The sequence below is a fragment of the Hippopotamus amphibius genome, chromosome 15 (assembly GCF_030028045.1).
Source record: "Hippopotamus amphibius kiboko isolate mHipAmp2 chromosome 15, mHipAmp2.hap2, whole genome shotgun sequence".
NCBI classification, from domain to species: Eukaryota; Metazoa; Chordata; class Mammalia; order Artiodactyla; family Hippopotamidae; genus Hippopotamus; species Hippopotamus amphibius.
Genome location: NC_080200.1, coordinates 68,699,360 through 68,707,257, shown reverse-complemented (window position 1 = coordinate 68,707,257; position 7,898 = coordinate 68,699,360).

Genomic DNA, 7,898 nt, shown 5'->3' with positions numbered 1-7,898 from the left:
AGATAAGCCCACTCAGGCTTGAGCCTGGAGTTACAGCAGCATCTCAGGGAGCCTGTGGCACAGCAGGAGGGGACCAACGGTACGCCTTTTGTGGTCAGGCACAGGGGCCGGATGCTGTGTCATCTTGTGGAACAGAACAGTTCATCACGGCTTTTTCCCCCAGAATCATCACACGTAAAGGTTTTTTCCCCTGATTAATTAAGAAGTCAATGAGCTTGATTAAGAACCCACTAATTTTAGGTAAAGATTAAAAAGAACATAAATGCCTCTTTCTACTTCTCATATACAAGTAAAGATACTGCAGCCCACTTTCTGTGTCTATAATGACATGTGTCCATAAAGCTTATTTTATAATTTCGCGACTTATACCCTGTGGACTTGCTGCTTCTTGGTCTGTCATTTTTTTTCATGCAAGTATAGCAAGTGATAATATCACGCCGTACAAAACACGACATGCCAACCAAGATGAACACGTAAGAGTCTATTTCATGTTTTCAAAGCGTGGCTGGCGTGGGCTGGAGACAGATCTGGCAGGGCTGCATGTCTCCCGCACGTGTGCACACGGGTGTGTGTGCGTGCACGTGTGTGCGTGCGTGTGGGTGAGTGTGCGTGTACAGACGTGTGGGTAACACGGCTGAGAGCTGGAGCTGGGGGAGCCTGGCCTGTGACCTGGGCCCGTGGTCCTCAGAGCCGCACATGCGGTTAGAAGCACCGGGGACGCCCCCCATCCTGAGGTTGTGATGGGGCAGGGCCTGGGCGGGGCCCCACGTGTGCGTTTCTGATAACTTCCCAGATGACGCTGCGGCTGCTGGCTGGGAAGCCCCGGCCCCCATCCCGCTTCCTTCCAATCTGTGAAATCAGAGGGTGCGGCGCCCCGCCCCCCACGCCCACTGGCCGCGGGCTCCGGCCCGGGAACCACTGGCGCGGATCGCGCTGAGCGAGCTGCCAAACGCGTGAAGCGCGGCGTGGAGCTCTGCATCCCGGGAACCGTTTGTTTACAGGACTCACCGCAGACGCGTGAGCCCACCCTGCCGTTCTTCTCCTGGGCCTTCAGGGGGAGAATCCGTGTTGACCCCCAGCCAGTGCCGTGCCCCCACCTCCACGCCCGCAGTCTCGTGATCCCAACAGCCCATCGGCAGGACCGCGACCGGGCAGAGGGATCTCAACGCGGGCCTCCTTTGGGTCCCCTTGGCTCCGCCAGACACGACGGGTGTCCAGCTGGGTAGCTGGTGGGGGCAGGGGAGGCAGCCCTCACGCGCAGGGCGGGCCTCTGGCGGATGGGAGGTGAGGCGGATCCTACGGCCGGGCTCTTCGGAAGGCCCGTCTGAAGTGCACAGGGGAGGCAGGGGTTTACGTGGAACGGGCTAATTCCGCAGGCGGCAGGCAGACCCTAGGAGGACCCCCTGGCCCCTGCCTCCTGGCTTGGGTGCCCTTGTGTGACCCGTGGCCCCCGAGGCTGGTGGGCCCTGCGCGAAGAGGGTAGGAGGCCCCTCTTGGGATTATGCTCCTTTACAGGAGACTCCATCTCCACAGACCGGAGGGAGACTCTCCTCGCAGGCCTGATGAAGCGCTGGGGTGACCTCCCATGGGGAGGTGCCGTGGGGGTCCCTAGGACCTGAGGGCAGCCCCCAGCCCAGGCTGGCAAAGCTGGGGCCCTCGGTCAGGCAGCCACAGGGGAACGAACTCCGCCAGCATCCAGAGGGACTTTGGATGGGGGTTCTTCCCCGGTCCATCCTCCAGGTGAGAAAGCAGCCCCGATGCCTGGATGCTGCCTGGCGAGACCCGGGCGGCGGGCCCGGCGAAGCCCGGACTCCTGACCCACAGAACCGGGGATGACGAGTGCTCTTGCTTTAGGCTGCTCTGCCCACCGTCATGTGGACAGCGATTAACAAAGGTTACAGTTGTGGGTGCTTAGAGCATCATACGTTATGAGCAAACGGTGATAAACGGTGGACGGTGGGGACGCAGGCCGTGCTTCAGTGGTTTAGAGCCACGTGTGTCCTCCCCGAGGGCTGCCATCCCGCGTGCGCTGCGGTCCTGAGCGGGCAGGGGCCTGAGTTGGCAGCTGTGGAGAGCAGACAGCCCAGGGGAGGAGGCGGCATGCGGGCTTCCCCTGCTGGAACCCGGGGTGGACTGTCTACCCCCATTCCCGGAGAGAGGAGGAAGATTAATGCAATTATGTCACATTTGTTGCAAGGCTGTGAGGCTTACTCCTGAAGGAGGAAGTTCAACAAGCCTCCCTGTGGGCGGGCCAAGCAGGTCTGAACATGGATGGCTGCCCTTGGGCTCCACGCAGTGAGGGGTGAGGCCACCTCAGAGTCTCCCTTCCAGAATGCGTCAAAGGGCTCCACACCAGGTCAGTGCGGGGGAAAGAGCTAGTTTTAGGGTCTGTGCAGATGCGGAAATGGCTCTGCAGACAAAGTGGCTCACTCTCTGGAGAGGAGGGATGCCCAGACAGGGGGTGCAGACGTTCCAGAGAGGAGGGACACCCGGGGGGGGGGGTGCGCACGTGGTGGGATTGAACCCAGCGCCCCGCCCGGCGGCTCAGGGAAGAAGGGTTACTCTGAGGCGGTCACAGAAGCGGCGGAGGACCTGGTCCCATCCCTGGGGGCCGCTCTCCAGGGTCCGCTGGGAAAGTGAGCTTGGCGGGGGAGGGGGGTGGTTTCAGGGCTCAGTCACACGGGGTCTGTCTGGAGTGACCGGTCTGCACACATTCTGGGGCAGGATGGGGCCACGCCACTTCTGTATCACTTTTTCCCAAGAAGATAAACTAAGAAAAGTAAAAAGTAACAAACCCAACTGTACTTCCTTTCAGCTCCAGGGAAGAGGAGGGGCGCGTGTGTGACCATCCTAGGGTGGCGTTTGCTGATTTCCAGGACGCAGCACATTCTGCAGACAGCAGTAGATAGTCAAGCACAAACGATTTTTTTTTCTTTACAAATGTGCCTTTTCCCCTTCATTCAGGGCACGCTGAGATGAGGCAGGAGTTTCCTGTCACATGTGGATGGTTTCCAGCAAGAAAGGACCCTCCCCGGCTCACCCGCTGTTTCCGCCCTTGTGCAGGGCTGGTCCTCCCACGGCTGGACCCGGGGGCTGGGATCTGGATGAGGAATTAACAGGGAAGCAAACAGAATTGGTCTCAGGGGCTCCCCCCACCCCCGAACCCCCAGCAGGCTCTCACGGGCCCTCTCCCTTCCTTCTCAGTGATGCTCTCGTTACTTCCGCTACCTGCAGAGGCCTGCCCATCCTTTCTCCCTTTCCACCCTAACGGCCACCTGGCCCCTCCAACGGCAGCCCATGGAAACGGTCACCTTGCCGTGCTTCTCGCGGACACGCGACCGGGAATTATGACGCATCGTCACTTCGTCTCCGGCCTGCACGGCCCCCTCCCCGCCCGTGAGAGGCTAATGGAAACTGTTCCACGTATAGTTCTCTCTCCCACTTTCTTCTGGATGAGGACCAATTCATGTTCTTTCTTTGCAGGAACAAAAATCCTGTCTGAAATATGTAAGAAGCAACTTAGCAGGTGATACCAATGGGAAGAGAAGTCACCCTTCCTTGTCTTTTTCACATGTGCTTGTCCCAACAAAGTATTGAAAACAATCCATGCCCGAAACTCTCTTCAACCTCAAGCACATGCAGTCTGGGGAAACCTTTATTTAAAGTTTCTAGAGAGCGTCCCCATTTCTGGAAAGCAGGGCAGCCCAGGACCGGCTGCCAGGACCCGGCCCGACTCACCTTCCCAGCGCCCGCCCGCCCGCCCGCCTGCCAGGACCAGTGTGCATTTCTCCGCTGCTGCCACTCTCGCCTGTGTGACTCTATCAAATAACCATTTGTCTTGAGGTCTTGTCTGAAATAATTTGAACTGCCAAATCCTGAAATGAATAGGTTTTGTTAACACAAAAGGCTAAGGGACTGGTTGGAAATTTTAAAGAGCTCCCTGGCCCCGCGACATGGCGGATCACATTGTTTGGCTCCCAGGCCTTCTTTTGTCAGCATCCCTTGGCCCCCGTGGGCGCGGGATGATGGATGGTCAGGCTGCTGGAGGCGGAGAGGGAGGCATGCGGGCGGGGCTGGGAATTGGCTAAGTACTTCTGGACGCCTCGACCTCCCTGCGGCGCAGCGAACTGGCCGCTGTGATTTATAAACCGGGTGGTGACGGGTGATCTCTGGAGTGGACGCGGCGGGCCGAGGCCTTGCCGACCGGAGCACTCAGACGCAGCGGCCACGCGTGGCAGAATCACGGGCTGCCCACGGCCGTCAGCCCCAGAGGCCCCCCCGTGTTGGACACGGGTCCCCGGGCCGAGGCTCGCTGTCCAGTCTGTGGTGGGTGCACAATGGGGGAGGGAGGCGTCTCTTGCACGATGGATCAGGGTGGCTGTGGGGGGACCTGACGGGAGGAGTGCTTGCCGCCGTGGATCTGGGCAGCCTGCCCGGGCTTTGTTCCTGCTTTGCGACCCCTTGGCTCCTCTGAGGGTCCCGTCTGCTGCTGAGCTCCTCCCTCGGGCCCCTGCCCACCTCACTTTGCTCCCCTCGGGTCCCCCCTTCAGAGCTTCAGGTGACGCCACAAGTGTGGGGCCACGCCAGGAGGGGACTGGACACAGCTGCGCCGGGCCTCCACCCAGGCCTCCCTGCCCTGGGGACTGGAGAGGGCGGGCAGGGGCCTGGCCTCCGCCGTGACCCGAGCACGATGTGGGGACGCTCTCTGCCTGGCGGTTTCAGTATTTGTCAAGATAGCGATTAAGCTGGAGTCAGCCTTGCTGCCGACTCGGAGAGAAACGTAGGTGCCGGGCTCTGCGGCTGGAGGTGAGCCGTGAACAGATCAATAGTGGAAAACCGACTCCTGAGAAGAAAAGAGCTTTCACGTCTCCCCAGAGGGAGATTCCGAAATCACTTCAATCTGTTCTGAACTCCGGGGAAGTTCAGTGTGTCTGAAGGAGGAAGGCGTGGGGAGAAATCTCAAAGGCAGACTTTGCGGACGTCAGTTATAATGAACGGAGCCCTTTGCTCTGAGATGTGTAATATCTTCTGCAAATGCCTTTTGCACAGCAAGGAGGTGCAACTAACGAATTTTCCTGTGGCTCAGGGTAGCTGCGGGTAATTAACAGCACCCCCTTTTAAGGATTCCTGGGGCCGCTGCCTTTTGCAAAAGGCAAACGCAAAACTGGGAAACCGCTTGGTGAAGGGAGAGGTTTGACGGGGGAGCTAAAAACTTCGTTCCAGTATTCTGCAGGAGGAAATGTGCTGGCGGAGACCTCGGGAAACATATTACTTATGCAGATAGATTTCTGTACCGAGGATAAAAGTAGACATGGGCAGGGAGATGTGCCTCTGCTTGCCATGATGTTTCTTTTTCCTGCGGAGATGAGTTTTCGTCGTCTGTGGCTGGTTTTTGAAGTCAACAGAAGAGACTCTCGGTTCAGAATAGCGTTAAATTTGTGGCTCAGAAAGCCTGTGATTATCTTCCTTTACTTCTGCGACAAGGAATGTCATCCCACTGGCCCAGGATCATGCAGGAAGGACTGAAGAGGGTGTCCCGGGACTTTCTCTAGGAGGGGGGGTGCTTCTTCTTTCTTTGGGCTTTGAACATGTTTCCTTTCTGTTTTCTTTGTTTTCCCCGCAAATTGTTAAAGCATATATTACTTTTATTACAGGAAATCTGATGTGAATAGTCAGTGAATTTCACCTTGCTCCTTTGGAAGGAACGGGGGCTGGGAGGTGAAGAGGACAGCCCGTGGCTGCACTTGGTGCTGCTGCTCAGAAGTATCCTTAGTTCTCGAAAGAACCCACAGCGTCACCTGCTCAACGAGCCATGGCAGCAATCGGCTCAGGCCAAGGCGTCTGCTCACCTTCTTTCTGCTCCCAGAAATGACGGGAGGCATGAGGAGTTTGGAGTCTAACTGACACACTCAAGTTCTTTTTGCCACATCCTCACTGTATTGAGTAAGGGACCTGGTCTTTCTGGGGTAAGAACTAAATAACGGAGATTTCTCTAGCTCGTGGCATACCCCGAGTGCTGCTCTGAGCCCTACTGCACACCGTACTTCCTTAATTCTCATGAGAGCCCGAGGAGAGAGGCACCGTTCTTAGGGAAGAGGAAACAGGCAGAGAGAGGGCAAGCCACTTGCCCAGGGTTGCACACCTATCAAGAGGCAGAGCCTGGTGGCCTGACTCCACACGTGAGCTGATCTACAGCAGCTATGACATGGGCTCCCTTCCTTTCAGCCGGCCAGGGGGTCCAAATAGCCCAAGTTAAGTCTGACGACAGGGGATCCCCAAGTCTGCCAAGAGGTGGTCATTTGCTCTGGTAACGCTCCTCTCACTGAAGCCTCAGCGTGGGCTGTCTTGGATTCATTCCTCCATGGACTGTGGTCCTTCAAACAGCCGAACGCGCCAGGGCTCCTGACGAGCAAGGGATATAACCTTGCTCATTTCTTTAACCTGAGACGCCGCATCCCCTTGTAATGAGCAGTGGGCTGAACTATAACATGGGGTGGATTGATGCCGCTGGCTCAGCTTGGCTTTGCAAAGGCAAGTTAAATTACAAAACAAAACCTCAACCAAAAACAAAACCAGGAAAAGAAAAGAAAACAACCGCTCGCCCCACCCCCCCGCACCACGCTGGATGTACGAAGGCCCGAAGGAGGAACGCGCGTTTTCCTCACCACCCATAAATCATTCACATCTGGAACAATTTCTTTCCGTCTATGTGCAGCTACCAAACTGTAGACCCATTTGCTGGACTCATGGGAAAAAGAAGACCAGCTCGTCAACGTTTGGAGAAGAAGGAGTGTATCTGTAAGAAAAGCGTTGTACACGTAAAGCGGTTCGGGCCCTTGACCCTCGGGGCGGGCTGGTTTGGGGAGAGAAAGCGCGCTTGTTTAGACCCTGGTCCCCACCTGCAGCAGAGGCTCCGCCGGCACAAGCTGAGGACGCGCCCCCGAAAAGCTTATTTTGCTACGGCTTGTTTCATCTTCAACCAGTCGTCGTATTGCTTTCTCTCGGTGGATTCATTATCCGCGGCCGTTCCAGACTTGCCTGAGCTGGACGGAAGGAAGAATGGTGTTTTCATTTCAGTGAAGCCTGTCGGCAGTTGTGCTTGTGTTTCTCTGGAAGCCCTGGCTCCGCCGGACGGCAGAGAAGGCCTGCAGACGGGAGGGTCCATGTCCTCCGTGCTCGTGGAGGCCTGGCGCCGTCTGGGGACGCGGTCAAAGGGGCCTCCCGTGGTCCTCCGCCACCGTGTGTGGAGGGAGCGTTCAGCCACCAGGCGAAAGGAAGAGAACTCCTGGAATTGCACAGATGGGGACGTCAGGGTTGTTTACGGCGCAGCCCTGGCCCGACAGAGGGAGATTTAGAGGGGTCTCCAAGACAGAGGGCTCTTCACGGTGTCCACAGGAACTGGGTTCAAAGCCACCTCAGGGCACCAGCACTGTGAAAAGCTGTGTGGGAGTCGCTTCTGTCGACTCTGAGGATCTAGACCATAAGGATGAACCGAATACTTAAACCCAAACTCTGTCTCAGCACTTTTTCGCGTGAATTCTCTGAGCTACACCTTATACTTGAATGTCAACATTAGCGTTTCAACATGTCAAGGTGTTTCTTGTCTTCTAGAACACCTCTGAGTGGTAGATAGAGCAGGGTTATGAATTTCTGCAGTGTTTCAACCACTAAACATCTGGTTAGAGCAGGGGTGCGGGGAGAGGGCTGAGTTTCAGACAAGTGGCAGGACTTCTCCTTGTGCTTGGTGAGGTCTGAGACGTTTTCTGGGATGACGTCATCCTACAGGGACTTTAAATAGAACTTTCAGATGTCCTTTTCTTTTCTTATAAGCTCTTTTCTCCTTTAAAAATATAATAAGGTAACTATAAAATGTCATCATGTCATCAATAGAAATCAGA